Here is a 17978-nt window from a genome sequence, read left to right on the forward strand (position 1 = left end):
AAATCTTGAAGCCCCCTTTGACCGCTACGCGCCGTCGTAGTCGCTGCGCAGCGTCGGCCATATCTTGCGAGCGCTCCACTTCGCCACCGAGAAAAATTGGTGAGTATGCGATAATGGCGCAGCGCGTACAACTGTTGCGGACCTCTGAGCTTTCTTCAGGTGGTCAGGAAGTGCTTGCGTTAACGGGTAGAGACGACGACACTTCTCAAGTTCGTTGGTGCGAACAAGTTTGGCGTGGGCATGGCGCGCTTTGTCGTTACTATCTCCGCGCGTGCGCCTGTCTGTCTCCATGGCACATACACCACTTTCGCCCCTTTTCGATACGACCTGGCTGCGCGGGGCGTATTAGAGCGGCAGCAACGCGGTTGACGACATCGTGCTCATCAGGATGGATGCCCCGCCTCGCGCGATCTTTCGTGCTGTCGGCACATCAGGCAGAGTGTCGGTGGCGGCCGCTTGGCACCCTCGTAGTCGTCGAGGCGGCTTCTGCCGAAGCCACTATTTCGCTGCTCGGTGCAGCGCCATCTTGAGCAAAGTTCGCGCCTGCACGCACTGTTTTTGCACGAAGTAGTGTGTGTAAATACGAGTTTCGCTCGTCTTTTGTATCATTCTGCAGTCTTAATATTTCCCTAAATTTGTGGTGTTCTTGCAGCAAACCATGCTGGAAAACTGATGAGGTGTCTGTATTTCTGCCCCAAGCTTAATTATTTGGTGCATCATAGCAGTTTGATCTGTACACAAGGTGTTGCCTATCATATTGTACTGCAACATACCATCGATGCCAAAAGTTACCAGGATGCATGTTTTGTTTCACAGTTGTATAGTGGAACCCTAATACTGCCCCCGAGCTCTAAATCTCAAAGGCAGGGAGAACCCTTGTCCTCACCTTTCAAGTTCTTTTGATCTTTAGGGACGCTGTAACGGCTCCACTATTCGTGTGAGAAAGCAAGCCATTCTCCCCAGATACTTTAGGCAAAATTGGCAGATCTGTCACTGTATGGTGGAAAAGGTCTAGGGCAATTTCTTGTTAAAGAAATGAATGAATGAATTAGCTGCTTATTTAGAAACAGAGGCTCAATGCCATTTGTTGGGGAAATGGGTTGTTAGGAAAGGAAAAGTAGGGACCTGCTGATACATGAGGGAACAGCTTGGTTAGTCGAACCACGCTCTGCACTGCTTTGTAGAGGCCACTTAGCATATTTGCCAGTATCTTCCCAGATGCTGTTCCGGCTCTGGTCCAGGCATGTAATTCCTTGCATCAGTAGGAAAGCCATGCTTGATGAGGAGGTTGTCCCGTCCCTTGTAGAACTCTGAACAGTGCCATACTAGGTGGTACAGGTCAGCATGGCACATACAGCTGCAGTACGGGCATTTCATGACATCTGCATTGCCCCCATGATGCTAGTGAGAGCCAGTAAGCTATTTACGGATGATGTTTGGCGTGTAGGTGGCATCAGCGATGATCTTATTAAGATCTGCTCATGCTATGTGAGAACAGCTGAGGTAGCAAGGTAGCCCGGTGGTTTAACAGCCTTAAGTCAAGCACGCCATTTCTGTTTGGCATGCTCTAGTCTGCACGTTAGGACAGCCAAGTTGTTGGACATATCAGTACGGCCGTTGGTAGCGGCTAGGTATGGCAGCGGAGGAAAGAAGAAATACTCTCCCGAGCCGCATTGTGAGTGGACTGGTTCCTATCGTCATCGCCCGCGTGTCCAGAGATCCACATGAGGCGGACGCGCACGTTGCGTGTTGAGAGGGCTCCGATTATAAAAGTAATCTGCTTTGCAATTTGGTGTGTCGAGAATGGTTCGTGGAACCCATACACGGCTTCGTGTGAATCGGAGAGTATTAGGATTTTGTGCGACATGTCAGTTTGTAGCTGTGGATTACCGGCCAGAACGTTTTCCACCTGTAGGAGTGCACTGTATATAGCAAGCACTTGTTCGTTTATGTATCCATATGGTACATGAATAGTATGGCAGCCATTGTAGTTGAGATTGTCACGGCTGCACTATGCCATTGATGTGGCGTCATCTTTCAGTGATGCATCTACATATATATCCTCCTCATATTGTTTTCTATCAGCGGCCGTGTGTCGAGCTAGTGAAGCCGAGCTGCTGTTTGTGCTCTCGGTGGAGCCGTACATCTGAAGTGGCCGAGGTGTGGACGACGCCAGGGCGCTGCCGGCCAGCATTTGTAATCAACCGGTGTGGAGAGTTGGTGGTCCCAGCGCTCCAACGCTCGTCCCTGTTTCATGAAAGTTGCGCATGTTTTGTGCAGAGTTACGGTTTCTTCAATGATTTTGTGTATAGGAGGCAGGGCCACCGCTTCCTCTAGAGCCGTGATGTGTGCGTGTCGTGGTAGTCCCACTATGGTGTGCAACGCGGCCCCATGCAGACGAGCTAGGTTTTTATGGGTTTTCGTGGTCAGTTCTATGGAGGAGCGCCGCAGAGAATCTTGCCAACTGCTACTGCATGAGCCAGTGTCTGACAAGCCTCCTGCCTTGCACCACCGTACTTGTTTGACATGCGAGCGATGAGATGCAGGGTACTCTTCCAGGTGCTCCTGAGGCGTTTGATCCAAGTACGAGGACTGTTACAGCTGCTGACGGGCACACCGAGAAGCTTGAGTGTCCATTATGAGATGTGAGCACCTGGCCTGCCATGAGAAGACGCAACTGTTCGGACTGGTTAGTACAAGTTCTGCCATCAATGCGGAGAAATTCGGTCTTGTCAGGTGCTAGCTCGAGGTCCAGCTCTGTTAGTGAGGTCTCCATGTTGTGCACTGCTGCCTGCAGCTCGGCTTGCATGTGATCGACTGACTGAAAATCATTGGCTTCGACCCACACTGTTACGTCGTCTGCGTAGATTGCGAATCTTACTGCAGTGTCTAGGTCCTAGGTGTCGTGTTGCTTTTGCCATTGCCAAGTTAACAGTAAAAGGCTGAGGATTGAGCACTGAGGAACTCCTCTGTCGAGGTAGTATGTGCGAGGGGTCCATTCTTGGGTACCACAGTTGAGATGTACGGGTCTGCTTTGGAGAAAGTTCCGGATCCAGTTCAGCGCCCGTTGACTGGGGTAGGTGTGTGGAAGCTCCGGAAGGATGACATTTTGAACAATGTTGTCAAAAACTTTTCGCATATCGACTGCAAGAACGTAATCAGGTACAAAGTGTTGGGAAGTTCGATTAAGGACTTGCCGAAGCAGCCATAAGAAATCTTGTGTACTCAAATTAGGACGAAAGCTGGTTTTCATACTTTCATTCATTTTTTTCATTCATCCATTATTTTTTGCATATCTTGCAAAATACAAACAAACATTGATGGACCCATAGCCAGTGGCTAGTAACAGGTCCAAAATCAACATAGGATACAAAATAAATGCAGCACGCAAACAAATGAAACAAGAAATACAATCCATAACGCAATAACTCATAACATGCATAGTTTATAAAAAAATGAATATGAAGTCACTTATTCACAATATTTCTGAAAAAAGAACCTCTTTGAAGCAGGAGTAAAATTAGGGGCTTGTTTTATGTTAAACGGCAAAGTATTCCAAATAAGAGCGCCGTTATATTCTAAGAGCCTTTTCCCGTACAGGTTCTGACATGGAGGTAGGTTAAAATTTTGGTTTGTGGAAGCTCTTGTGTTTAGTAACGGAATTTTGAACAAAGTGATGGGAAGTGGATCATTAGTTGCTATGATTCTATGAATGATCTGGGCAATTTTGAATTCGTACAGTGCATTTAGTGGCAGAACATGAAGAGAATTGTACAAGTACATGCTACTTTGAGAGGTCCTTGAAAAGGATATAATGCTTAATGCGAGATTTTGTAGAGAGAATACAGGTTCCAGGTAAATAGTAAAGGTGTTTCCCCCATGACTCAATGCAGTAACTGAGGTGACTTTGAATAATGGAAAAGTAAAGAATGCGTAGGATGGGGTACTGGAAACATTCACGAGCCTTAAGTAAAATAACACATCCGTATGCCAGCTTCGAACAAAGATGTGTAATATGTATTTTCCAATGCATGTCAGATTCAAAAGATACACCTAAGTACTTGTAGGAGACGACTTGTTAAAGTTTTGTTCCTCGTAATGATATATTCAGTTCTTCAATATTCAGTTGTTTTTTCCTAGAATGAAAAATTGTGTAATTTGTTTTATTAAGATTTAAGGTAAGTTGATTAGATGTGAACCACCTAAAAACATTTTCTAATTCAGCAGAGATTTTATCTTGAATTTCATGCAAATTCTCTCCAGTAAACAGAAGAGCGGTGTCATCGGCATACAATAATGGTTGACTGTACTTTAAGGTGGCCGGGAAATCATTTATGTAAAGTGAAAAGAATACGGGCTCAAGAACTGAACCCTGCGGCACGCCAGTTAAAACAGTTTGAGACGTAGAGGCAAATTTTTTTATTACTGTATGCTGTTGACGGTCGCTGAGGTAGCTTTGAATTAAGTTCAGAATTTTGCCCCTGAACCCATAGTTGTTAATCTTGCTCAGTAATATCTGGTGGTTAACTGTGTCGAAGGCTTTTTTTATATCGTGATACACCTTAACAGCAATCTTATTCCGGTGGAGAACTGTATTTAGAATTTGTGTAACAGCGGTGGAGGTAGATTTATGACGTCGGGAACCGTGTTGGTGGGGGCTCAGGATGTTGTATTTGGATATGAATTTATTTATGTGCGCGCAGAGAATCTTTTCAAAAACGGTGTTGATCAGACTAATGATTGATATCGGCCTATAACTTGATGGATTGGAGCGATCTCAGTCTTTAAAAATTGGAACAACCTTAGCTAACTTTAGTTCAGGAGGATAAATTTCGCATTCAAGGGAGCGATTGAACAGATGAAGGAGGGGGTCTGCTAGTATGTCTATATTGTCCTTAACCAGCTTTACCGTAATTTGATCAAGCCCTGCTGCCTTGCTGGTTCTTAACGATTTAACTACTGCAATTATTTCATCCACAGTAATATCCTCAATAACAAAAGTATTGACAACCGATTTCATTGACTGCATTTATTGAGTGACTGGTGGTAGTTGGGCTGCCAGTTGTGGCCCAACATTTACAAAACATTCATTAAACTCATCTGATGTTGTTTGATCAGTAAAATCAGGCACTATGCGTTCGTCTGAACGGAGCCCCAATGCGCCTGTTACGATATTCCAGATTTTATTTGTGTTTCCATGAGCGTCATGAATAAGAGATGAATAGTATTGTCGTTTCCTTTCTCGAACTAGAGATACTGACAGGTATCTTAAGCGCTTAAATTGCGTTTCCATTTATCAGGCCATTTTTCTCTCTCCTTTAGAATGCCCAAGATTTCGTTAGTCATCCACGGTCATATGGGTGCATTATAATTACCCAAGGCCTTTCGTTTAGTACTCTTCGAAATTGCATCCTCAATGATGGTGAAGAAGTTTTTGTATTCATTGTTTATGTCTGTTGTAGGTATCTAAAAAGTTTACGGTAGGAGCTCACGGAGCAATTGATTGTCAATTTTTTTCTGCGGTTCACGGCCATTAGTTCTCGGACTTATTTTTCCTTGGATTTTAACAAAAACAAATATGGGCATGTGGTCAGCTATTGGATCTAGATAAGTTCCAGCCCATCTGTTACAGGTGATGTTACTAAGCGCATGGTTAATTAATGTACTTGAACTACCGGTTATACGTGTGGGTTCTGTAATAAGATTGCATATATTATACGACTGTAATAGTAAAGCGTAATTATTAGCTTCTCCAGAAAGATGTATATTAAAGTCTCTCACAATTACAGCACGGTTGCTTTTTTTAGATGTCAAGGCTGCTATCACTGATTCAAGTTTTTCAAGAAAAATCGACATCGCAGAACCAGGAGGGCGGTAGACCACACCGACAATTATGCCACACTCAAGTTTTATGAAAAGCACCTCAATTGTACAATCGCTGACAGTAAGGGTAGAAAGAACATCAAAAACTATGTTCTCCTTTACAAAGAAGGCAACACCACCTCCTCGTGCGTGTGATTCCCTTGGTAGGGAGGAAAGTTTGTAACCTGGAATGGAGGGTGATTCTTTACCCTTAAGCCAGGTTTCACTAATTGCTATCATGTCATACAGAAAAGTGTGCTGGGAAAGGTAAGCTATCATTGAGTTGAGGTTTTTTAGAATACTACGCACATTACAGTGAACAACTGAGAACACACCTTCTTTAGCTAACTGATCAATTTGATCAAAACTAAAAGCCATGATGAAACAGAAGCGCAAAAAAAAAAAAACAGGCAATAAGACTACAACACCAGCCAGGTTATTCTTGCACTGGACTCTTAACACAGAGGAGGTTTCTGTTTTTCTCACCCGGATCTTTCCCTGCGAAACCCAAGCAAACTTCCATTTTTTCTCTTTGCATAATTGACGCACTTTGCTCAGCAGGATCTTGTTTTCGATACAAAGGTGCTCATTGACATACAATGGGTTGCTATCCTCAGAGCCAAGAGCAGAAGTGTTGATTCTTGTCTTTCTAGCTGCAGAGGAAAGCCTATCCCGCACAGCACGGGCGGAAAACCGTAACACAGCGTTTGGGCAATCCTTGTCCTTTGAACGGACATGATGTACGACATCGATGTCATCATCTGAGACAACTCCCACAGAGGTAGATATTTTTTTCACTGACATGCGCAGATCCTCGTCCTTTACCACCGGTATGCCTTTGATCTCCATGTTCTGACTCCTGCTGTATTGCTTCAATTCGATTATCTCTTTCTTAGCTTCCATAATTTCTTTCTTCATATGCTCGATTTCTCTTTGGCATTGAGAATTCTGTGCCTTCACTTCAGCTACCTCACGACGGAACTCATCGATGCCCTTCCTGAACTCCTCGAAACTCATTCATGAAGCCCATTGCTTCTCGTATACCCTCAAGTTCTGAATGAATCTGAGTGTTAGATGTGCACACTGCTACTATTTTACTCTTCACATCGGTTACGAACACGTCAAGCTTTGAGAGGACGTCGGATAACACTTTCACATCTTTTATGCTGTTCGGATGCTTTTCGCCAAAAGTTTCGGCGAAAGACGCCTCACTGATAGCACCTGTGTTTTCCATAATTCAAAGTACAGTGAACATGAACGAGCCCAAAATGTATTCGCTATCACTGTCTGGCAAAAACAGGCAACAGGCAGCACACACTTGGCAGCAACAGCGACCGCGCAGTGCAGCATTTCTATTAGAAGAGATGAAATTAGCACCAACCTGTAAAGTTAGGGGAATTCCATTATGGACTGTCCGTACGCGGTCGCCGCAGCTGCCAAAGTGATTGCTGCACGCGGAGAATTCGGCCCCCTCGATGAAGACGATAATCCAGGAAAGGGTTCCAGGTGGCGAAAGCAGATGGCAGCAGATGTGAATCCAGTGGAAACTTGAAAAAGTGGGGTCTTCTTGACGCTTGGCAGCGCAAAGAAATTTTTGCATATGATACCCTTCAAATGTTTTTAAAGAGTTCCGTTAGTTTAAGCAAACAAAAAAGCGACAGTCATACTAGCAGCTGTGACAAGTGGTTTGTGCCACACTGGCGTACTCAACTTTGTCAGTCCCTACAATAGCTGCTTCCTACTGCTACTACTACTACTACTCAAGCTCCAATCGGGTTTGTGGCCCTTGACCCTTTTAGGGCAGTTTTATCGGAGTGTGACACCTGGCAGCATGCTGTTTCAGGCTATTTGCAGTGGCACTTAGGCTCCCTTAAGCTGTCCGACCCTTTTATGGTGAGGAACTCTACTGAGGTATTTAATTTCCTGTCGGGGAGGGAGGACAGGAGACATTATGCCTTTAGCATAGATATGGAGGATCTGTTTTACTCCCTACCCCATGCTCGGGTTTGAGGATAACGAAGAACGGGGCTTCATTGCCAATTGTGGAATTTCCGTGGAGAGTTTTCTTGAACTTTTGTCGTTTTACTTACGTTCCACTTTCGTTGGATGGGGTGAAAAAGTTTTCGTCCAACAGTCTGGTGTTTGTATTGAGTCTCGGGTCGCTCCGGTGTTGAGTGACATTTTCCTCAGCAGGATGGACATGAGACTGGATGAAGATCTTAAGGACTTAGCTGTGAAAGTGTTTTCCTATGTCGATGATTTTTTAGTGTTTCTGAACCAAGGGTCCTCCAGGTGTGTTACCGATGTCATTAGGATTTTCAAAGAGAGGAGACAGGGTCCGGGTATGACGTTGGAATTACCAGACTCTGGTTCTATTCAGTTCCTTGACTTGAAAGTCCTTTGCCGTGAAACAGGACCGTGTTGGGAATATAACCCAAGAACAGCTAAGCCGCTCCTCAGTTACAATTCAGATCACTCTAAGTTAGTCAATGTGGGAATAGCGACTTCATGTCTCAAGGCTTCATTGCGCAAATCGTGCTCCCATAGGGTTGAGACTAGCTTCCAGGGGCAGGTTGAGAGGCTTAGGTTAGCTGGTTTTCTGGATGTGCTCAAATATCGCGGATATTGACTAGGGGCGATAGTCTCGCAAAGGAAAAAGATGGCACGCTAACAAGAACAGTGGAGATTCCGCACATACATGGAATGTCACACCGTTTGAAGAAGGTAGGGGCAAGATACGGTGTGAAAGTAGTTTTTACAGCTAAGAATAAGCTGAGCAGAGTCTGCAGCGCAGTAAGGAAGAAGCTGGAGTGCCGGGATGACCAAGCGAGAAATAGTTGCACAGTTTCACACAAAAAACCGCTCGTCGACTGTGACACCGGAGTGGTTTATTCTGTCCCGCTTTCCTGCGGCAAGACGTACATTGGGCAGATAGGCCGCTGTATAAACAAGCGGCTGTTTGAACACCGTAGATCATTGAAAGGGGCAGTTTCGTTGAACCTTGCTTTGCACTGCCGGAAGTGTAAACATTGTTTCCCCCGTTTGGACAGGACAAATATCTTGTTCAGTCACCCAGATCAGACCTGCAGGGAGCTAGTTGAGGCGTTCCTGATAAGGCAGGTGTCAGACACGTGTCGCTTCGTCTTCTATCAATCTCGTGGAAAAAGATTCGCGCTCTTGGGGAATGTGTGGCGACAGGTTGGTAGCAGGTGCATGTCTTGTGTTAAGATTGCTGGTTGGTTTTGTTAAAATGAGGCGATTAACCTCCCGCTGCATGTGCGCACGGTTTTTAAGGGCTATCGCGATGTTATGATGTTTTTTTGTTTCGGTTGTTGTATTCGGTGCCTATATAACTAACCCTTCCAGAAATAAAAAATGAAGTTAGATAACGCTCGTGTCATCTCTTGTTTCTTCCACTGCTTCCTGCGTTTTGCGCTGCTTTAAGATGAATTGTAAGGAGAGCTCTGCGAAAACGGAAGTCTGCTTGTTGCGTTTTCCAGCCATGCTTCTGTAAAAAGGCCATAGTTTATGGAGCCCTTTCTCTTGCCCGATCTCAGTGCAGACGTGGTGCCAGTTTTTTCCATTAGCCGAAGTGTGTATTCTTGCATGTTATTGTAGTGGTGACGAAGTTTTAGAGGATCCTTGTCACGCTTGCCGCGTGTACGGTAGCGGTTCGTGAGAACAGAGGCATGTTTCCACAGGTTGACTAAGTGGTTGTCGAGATGAGTGGTGGCGTTGCCACATTCAATTTCTTCTGTTGCTGTCGCGTTACCTGTGGTAATTTCATGGACAAATTGTTGGAAGCTGTGGCATTTGAAATGTTGGAACAATTCACGAAAGCTCTGCCAGTAATGGCAGCGTCTTCTTGGCTCGAAAGCGTTTGTTGTTAACATGGATGGCAGTTGGAAGTGATCACTACCTCCCATAGTATCTAAAATTTCTCTATGTTTTACCGTGCCAGAGGTTGCTAGAGTAAGGTCCGGTGTAGTGTCGGTTTGTCTAGCGTGGAGGCCGACACGTGTGGGCACATGTGGCTCATTGCAAGAGCGTAAGTTAGAGAACTCCATGGCTTCTTCGAGACGACGCCCCCTGTAGTCGGTCGTGGAGTAACCCCAGCGAACTTTTTTGGCATTGAAGTCAATGAAATCTAAGGTCTGACGAAATCTCGTCTGGTCGGGTAGTAACTCATTTCAACAGAAAAAAGGCAGATGCCGACCAAAGGTTTTTGTCAAAACAGACGTTTCGGCTTCAATACGAAAGCCTTGTTCACTAAATTTTTATTGTAGAACCGCGACGCTTAAATAGGTTTCAATAATCATCCCAGGCATCTTGCATAGGTTGGCGGGGGATTGCCGATGTTACGATTAAGTCTTTTTTTCAGTGGTCTGAATCACCAAGGACTCGAGATACTGGCGTGAAAGCCAGTTCTTTTCTTTGGCGATGATAGAAGCCATTTCTCAGCAGATATCATGACCTGCCGATACGGCGTGCTCCGCAAGTGCATTGGAAGCGACTTTCTTGTTCTTCACGTCTGACGTGTTCTTTCAGACGCCTCTCAAGATTCCTGCTCTTGCCGATGTAAACATAGTCGCACTTGGCACAGGGGATTCTGTACACAACACCTGGAAATTTTTCTTTCTTTAGTTTGTCCTTGACATTCATGAGCTCGTGCCGTAACATGAGGGTGGGAACGTGGGAAACGTGCACGTCGTATGTGCGCAGGACACGTCCCAGTGCTTCACTTATGCCCGGTACATAAGGTATGGCAACACGTGCTTTGCAATGGCTACCGACCGGTTCCGATGACTGCACCGAGTGACGTTCAACGGAGTCCAAAAAATTTCTAGGGTAGCTGCAGTTCATCAAATCACGACGCATTTGTATCAAGTCCGAGGCACTATCTTCAGGTCTTGAGCAGATTTTTCGGGATCGTTGAATTAGCGAAGCCGCAACTGCACATTTGTGGCATGCCGGGTTAACAGAGATAAAATGCAGGTACCTGCCTGTGTGGGTGGGCTTCCTGAAGACTTGAAACAAAAGGCGGCGGCCATCTCTCTCTACTGACACGTCCAAAAAAGGCAGACGGTTGGCAACCTCCTCCTCAACAGTAAACGTAATGGCCTCAGCGATGCTGTTGATGTGCTCTGTGAAGGCGGTGAGTGCATCCTTTTTTATGATGCAAAAGCAATCATCAATATATCACAGGAAGATCTTAGGCCGAGGTTGGAAAGGCACCAGAGCTTGGTTTTCTATAGCTTCCAAGGTCAGGTTAGCAGCTGTGACCGAAGTCAATTGCCAACAGTAACTGTTGGCATTGAAGTCAATGCCAACAGTAACTGGACTGTGGTGATCAGTTGCAATCGGTTGTTGAAGCCATTCATATTTGTCCACCTTGAGCTGTGTAGTAAGATTCCTGTACTAAACAGATACCAAAATTATTGGTTTATGGCCCATCTTTACAATGACTGGCTCCAGAAAGGCGGTACTGCGTAGCCTCGCAATCTGTGCGTACAAGGACGTGTCCTTTGCTTTATGTTCTAAGCAGGATCTGTGAACCCAGGAAGGGTGCATGGTCCTCATGTTTCTTGAAGCAGGATGGCTAATGGTTTGCACATTTTAATACCAGATTTGAGGATAGGGCCGTTTTGGCGAAAGCTCCGGCAATTCCACCGTAGAACTGTATTCTCCCCAAGCCCTGCAATGGAGAGGGTTGTTGAGCTTGGGCCTCTTTTTACGTGGAGCGCCACACTGCTCCGTATTAAGGAGGATTTCAGTGTGTGGTGCAAAAAACTTCATGGCTTGCTTTGGTGTGGAAAACTGGGGCTTTAGGTCCTGCTGGAAGACCTTGATTTCCTTTTCAATCTCACAGTGGTTTTGTATTTTATTTGCGAAGCTGTTTGTGAGAATTGAGTCGCAGTATCCAAAGGTGCTTTGCTTGCCGCGTTTCTTTGGTTATGCAATAATTATTTATTTTCGTTTATTCAGTGTTTTCGACTTGGTTTACATCTTGTGGAAGTATGCTGCATTTGCATGAATACAACATGGCTATGAATATAGAGCCAGTTTGATTCCATGTGAAAATCAAAGCTTTGCATGACCACAGCATCGTCTTCCGTGGCCTCAGCATCATTTAAAAAGGCAGTAAAAAAACGCGTGAAACATGCAAGCGCGGCAAAACTGCCTACACAGTACCACCGATTCTCCGTGCTTTGTGCTGCTGTGCTACGCACGCCGTTTTCTTCCCTTTTCCAGTCCTCACTGCACTTCTACTGGCTTACCTTTCTCAGCGGCCCGCGCCGCCATCTTTGTGCGCTCATAGCCAGCTTTACTTTTTCCGTGTGCGCCGCGCGCTTTTCCTCACAACCTCAGTATTCAAGAAGTTGGCTTCTCCTTGCAGCATATAAGTTTGGTGGTGAAGCCACTTCAAAAGGCCTGTTTTATTGTATTCGGTATCTATATTCCTGTGATCCTAGACTTCGCGCGTGCCGCGATGTCATCATTTGGTCGGAAGTACATCGCCACGGCCAGACGCTCCTTACTATAGCCGTTTCTTAAAAAAAAAAATGAAGGCGAAATGGGACCGCAGCTTCACTTTACTATATCCCACTTTTTATAACAGAGTTTACTATAGCGGGGTTCTACTTTATTACAAGCCAGTTTTCTTAGCTATTACATCAGCTTTGCTTTTGGTGATGCTGCTCCAGACAGGCCTCTCAGAAGCACTTGGCGGCACTCTGCTGGGGCAAGCATGGCTCGCCGCATTGTGTCCCAATACTTTGCACGAGACACTGAATGGCTCGTCATCGCACTCCTCCTCGGGTGTGTGAATGTGGCCGCAGTCTTTGCCGTATGACCAGTGTTATGGGAGTTATAGCAAAATATACATTTCGGCCGATATTCCTCTACCCTTGTAATCTCCATGCAGTACTCTACTACTTTTGGCAGTGTAGCTACATTAAATGTGATGATAGCCTTTTATTTACTTCGTACTTTGTATTTGTACTTTGATGATTTCAGCTTGCTTGCAGCGGAACCACTGAAATCTCGTTTCATTGTATTGCGGGTCGATTCTTAGAAGTTACGTGTTCTACCCCAATTGGAATGATGATCATCTGGTTTCCATCTTTGCTAGCGAGACGAGTTAGTTCCATCATGTTATCCACATGCTCTTCGTGGTAAACTGTGACAACGATGCTGTTGGTGATGTCATCACAGCGCGCCGTTGCCAGCTCGGCTAACTCATCTTTCGGTGCCATAATTGTGAGGAATATTTCCTGCCTTAGACTTTTGTGTGGGCCTCATTACAAAGCGCTGTCTTTTGTTGTGGTGCTTGCTGGGGTGTCGACGCCCCTAAGTTGTCCGTCTTGGTCACCCATGATGTTCGGCTGGTTGATTTATCTTCTTGCTAGGGTTCGATTAAAGCATAATTTGCACTTGTAACTTGGCGTTGGCTGGTCTCAAGTAGCTGCTTCCAGATTGGGAGCTGGCGGAGGCTTCCGATTGTGCCATGGTGAACGCTGAGCACTGGCGTTTCAGGCACTGGCGCTGAGACTGCAGTCCACAGTTAGGCCTAGGCTACGGCCTCTATGAATGCTGGTAAATGTCCACTTAATATGGAGCCCAGACTCCAAAAAACACACCAGAATCACTAAGGAGAGTGTCCAGTCATCCTTAGTAACTAGGCGCACACTTAACCGTTCGAAAAAGGAACAACTAATGGAGCTCATGCAAAGTCCAGTCCCCGTCAAAGAAATAGTGCATGGTAGCTTGCTTGTGACCACCACTGGTGCTGGCTGATAAACTGTGCTGCAGTGGCTGAGCGGTTATGGTGCTTGGCAGCTGAGCTGAAAAACGCAGGTTCGATCCCAGCCGCAATGGTCGTTAAAGAACTCCTGGTGGTCCAAATTATCCGGGCCCTTCCCCTATGAAGTCACTTTGGGACATGAACTCTCATATAACGAAAGAACAAACATTAGCTGATAAATGCAGAGCAATGGCATTGCATGGGGGATGCATTCAAACTTGGTGGCACTGACCAGATAGTGCCTTGCAGAAAGCGTGGTTAAGTGTGGGAGGCTTCTGACATTGTCGCCGGCAATATACTTTCCATTTTAATCTGTGATTGGTTTCATGTTGTACTTACCATGGTTCATTGCCATTGAGTACTGAGCTGAAAAGTAATGTCAGCAGGAGTAAAGCTACTCTACTCATTTTGAACCTTTTTCAGGGCTAGTTGGTCCATTCTGACATAAGTAAAGCAGCGCAAATGAAGGCGAAACTAAGAAGGGACAGGAAAGAGTGCTGAACTGTCATTTCCTGTCCTGTTCCTTCTTCGTTTCGCCGTCGGGCTCCTTCATTCACACTGCTTTGCTTATGTCGTTATAGTAAAGTATCTAATAACTTTTAATGAAAACGTGCCAAGATGTTCGGGCTCAGTTCGGTGAGGGAAACATCAGATTGGCTAGCTGTCTTCATCAAACGCTTCTATGCATCCTTAGGTGATGTTAGGCTTGTAGGCATGGTGAGATTTCAATCTAATCATTTTATATGGTGCAGCTACACTGATTATGCGCAGCTGACGAGCGTGGAAGCACAAATCAGGCTTGATTTGTTTAAAAACAGGTCATTGTAGTGTTCCAGGTACGGCGAGGAGTTGAAGAAATGATTGGCTTAAGAACTAACTTTTAAATTGAAGAGATCAGCGCAATGTGAATGTTCCATCACTTGTGTGCTGCGAAGCCATTTGTTTATTTTGCTGCTTAATCCTCAAGAGATGCCTACAATGGGCTTATGAGTCACTTAGGTCAGTGACGTGCTGGTTTTGAATTTGATCAATGATTGCCAGTATTGCAGCCTGGTCACAAATTAGTGCTTTCTTCAGCTGTTCATGTGACTCTTTATGTATCCTCACTATGAGAAAAATATGCTTCTCTTGTATGCACATGCCTTTACATTACCTGAGTCAACTGCTAAGAGCACTATAGCAAGAAAGGAGCTAGGAAGCATAAATAAAGAACTTGAACTAGTTATGCAAGGTCCTTTTACCTTGGATCAGTACCATGATAACCAGCCAGTGTAGTTAGTGGAAAAGTAGGTATAGGCGACAGCCATTTTTGTACTTTTTGCCTCGCTAATGACTTAAGTCATCAATTTGTAGCCAGCTGTCGGTGCTGTTGTGGACCATCCATTGTTGCTGCTGGCTTCAATTCACAAAAAGTTCAAATTCAGAGGCTGTATGGCATAACTGCAGATTAGTAGAGGGTGGCTATAGGTGGTCGTTGTACAATCTGCTCATTGCGGGTGGAAGCACTTAGTGGAAGGCATTTATTTATTTATTTATTAGCCATGTGTGCATTGCCATTAAGGCATTAATAATGCATAGGGCTTAGATACAAGGTGCCACACAATGATATGGAGTTCACCTTAAATCATATGAACGTATCAATTAATGCAGCCATAAATAAGCACTACAACCAGCAATACAAAAAATAAAAACAGTGCAATAGCTGGTAGAAAAATGAAATGCAAATGCGTATTAACAGTGTACGCAATAGAACAGGCTCATCAGTCAATAAGGCCACTGCAGTAGCTCAGTGGCTGGGGTGCTAGGCTGCTGACCCCAAAGACGCGGGTTCGATCCTGGCCGCGGCAGTCGCATTTGGATGGAGGTGAATAGCTAGAGACCCGCGTACTGTGTAATAACAGTGCACATTGGCTCGCATACTATGCAATGTCAGTGCACGTTGAAGAACCCCAGGTGGTAGAAATTATCCGGAGCCCCCTCCACTACGGTGTCCCTCATAACCTGATTCACTGTGGCACGTCGCATCGTATAAACCTGAAACTATCAATAAATGAATAATTAATATCATCGTCATCAGTCAAACTACGCCTACTGCAGGACAAAGGCCTGTTTCAGATCTCTCCAATTAACCCTGTCCCACCAAACTCTCTGCCGCACCCTTCTATGTTTGCTTTCTCTTAAAATCCAGCCCATTGCCCTTCCGTTTCTAGTCCTGCTCAAGCCCATTTCTTTGTCTTGATTTCGACTAGGATGTCATTAAACTGCGTTCCAAACCAAACCAAAACTTGTGGATGTTCTGTTTTCTCTGAGAGGTTTTTTATTCTAGGTTATGCTTGCATATTCTAATATACGCCTGATGCTAGTAAAATGCAGCAGAACCCCTCTATAGTAAAGTAGCTCAGACCAGCAAAAATCTTTACAATAGCAGTTGTTGGCGATGGCCTGGCTCTGGTACTCCCTGGCTGCTTATCAAGCACAAAGTGTTGATGTATAAAACAAACACTCAGAAACACTTCACATCCTGCTCTTATCATTAGTGTATGTGATAATTATTTAATATCATTTGGTAGCGGGTGCTAGCTATAATAGTCCTCCATAAAGTCAGCAATAAAATTCCAATAAGAAAGGGCAGGGAGACTTGATCTTGTCAATGCTATTCACTGGCTGTTTACAGGAGGTATTCCGAGCCATGAATTGGGAGCAGTTGGGGATAACATTTAATGGAGAATACCTAAATAATCTGCGATTCGCTTATGACATTGCCTTGCCGAGTCACTCAGAAGGTGAACTGCAAATCATGATCAATGAGTTATACAGGCAGAGCAGAATGGTGGGTCTAAAAATTAACATGCAGAAAACCAAAGTAATGTTCAACCATCTACAACGTGGCTACAAAAATAAAGTAAGTTTGATTCCATATGAAAACCAAAGCTTTTCGTGATCATGGTGTCATATTCTGTGGCTTTAGCGTCGAGGCAGTGAATAAACGCGCGCGACAAAGATGCATGGCAAAACCGCCTATGGAGTTCCGCTGCACCTCCACTTCTTGCCACTGATTCGCCCTGTCGTGCTATGAACGCACACCCTTTGCTTCCCTTTTTTAACTGTCACTGCACTTTTACTGGCTTTTCTTTCTCTGCAACCTGCGCCGCCTTCTACGTTCATCGCCAGCTTTACTTTCTCCGTGGCGCCGCGCACTTTGCCTCACGGCCTCAACGCCTTCGAGGACTCAGCTTCTCCTCGTGGCTGTGTAGCTTGATGGCGAAGACACCTCAAAGATCATTTTCAGTATCTATTTGCCTCACGATCCTATAGACCTCCTGCATGTTTGTAAACAAACGAGGTGGCGCTGCAGTCGCTAGCGGGCTCGTGGTAGGCAAAAGGCCAGGGAGTGTCGTCGCGGAGAGGTGTTGAGCGCGGGTTTTCAAGGCTTGTAGGCGCGTTTTCAGTTTCTGCGAATCACAGCAATGGTTGATGTTTACAGCTTAGTAATTTCTTGAAGTACACGAGCTCGCGTTGGCCACGTGCGGCGTATTCAGAGAAATAGTTCTCCACTGTGTATTGTATATATGGTTAGTAGTAAACAGAAAGCGTTTCTGCCATTGATTCCTACGCTAGGCATTGAATAAAATAGGAAGTTTTTGGCACTCTGCTCTAGCCAGAATGATTTTGCTTCGGGACAGTAGTGAGAGGATGTGCTGGCGATCTTTTGGCGGAGCAGACGTGCGCTCACCGTCTGCTGACATACGTAGGTGTCGTGCTGTGCGAAAAGTGGGGACAGCGTCGTGTCCCCATTCTCCTCTAGCTGTCCCGCTTAAGCGCGGTTTTTATCCTCAGGATCATGCACCAGCCAGGCAGACTTCTCCCCTTGTTAAACTGGTCGATTTGGTGAAAATTTTTGATTTCTGGAATTATTTTCTTTTTTAGCCCTGGGGTGTTCTGTTTCGTGACGAAAAATTATAGCAAAATATTCAGTAGAAATTTATGAAGTACGCTTTCGAGATGCGGTGTCGTCGAAAATTGTGAGGTAATTCTTTTGAGGCTTTCTTTGTGTTCAGGGCCGCATTTCTTTGACCAAAGCGCAAGCGAAGAGGCCAAAAACGAGGAAATAAACGTTAATTATAAGGTTCGTTTTCTGACCTTTCACATTTTCTGCGATTGGCATTACTCACACCTTCCTAATTTCGTAACGCATGAAAATAGAATGATTCTATTTGTCGCAGACGATTCCTGAGACGTTGAGGAGTGTTATTTATCTCTCGATTTTTTTTCCTACACGTGCAGTATTATGTTCGTCATTTTTGTAAGAAAC

The 17978-nt window shown here is 45.1% G+C and overlaps 1 protein-coding gene across 24 annotated transcripts in view; it reads left to right on the forward strand.

Moving 5' to 3' along the window:
* The first annotated feature begins 26 nt into the window (after positions 1 to 26).
* The window catches only part of LOC144132256 (uncharacterized), a 317492-nt gene continuing 299540 nt past the window's right edge, over positions 27 to 17978 (forward strand). For 12 of the 24 annotated variants that reach the window (XM_077664513.1, XM_077664520.1, XM_077664516.1 and 9 more), the window contains exons 1-2: positions 29 to 99; positions 2560 to 2689. The gene's annotated coding sequence lies outside the window, so the exon portion shown is untranslated. Of the gene's footprint in view, positions 100 to 2558; positions 2690 to 6515; positions 6644 to 10857; positions 11018 to 17978 lie in introns of those variants that run through there. The other 12 variants (XM_077664514.1, XM_077664518.1, XM_077664524.1 and 9 more) reach the window with 5 other exon arrangements.

This window comes from Amblyomma americanum, chromosome 5, assembly GCF_052857255.1.
Source record: "Amblyomma americanum isolate KBUSLIRL-KWMA chromosome 5, ASM5285725v1, whole genome shotgun sequence".
NCBI classification, from domain to species: Eukaryota; Metazoa; Arthropoda; class Arachnida; order Ixodida; family Ixodidae; genus Amblyomma; species Amblyomma americanum.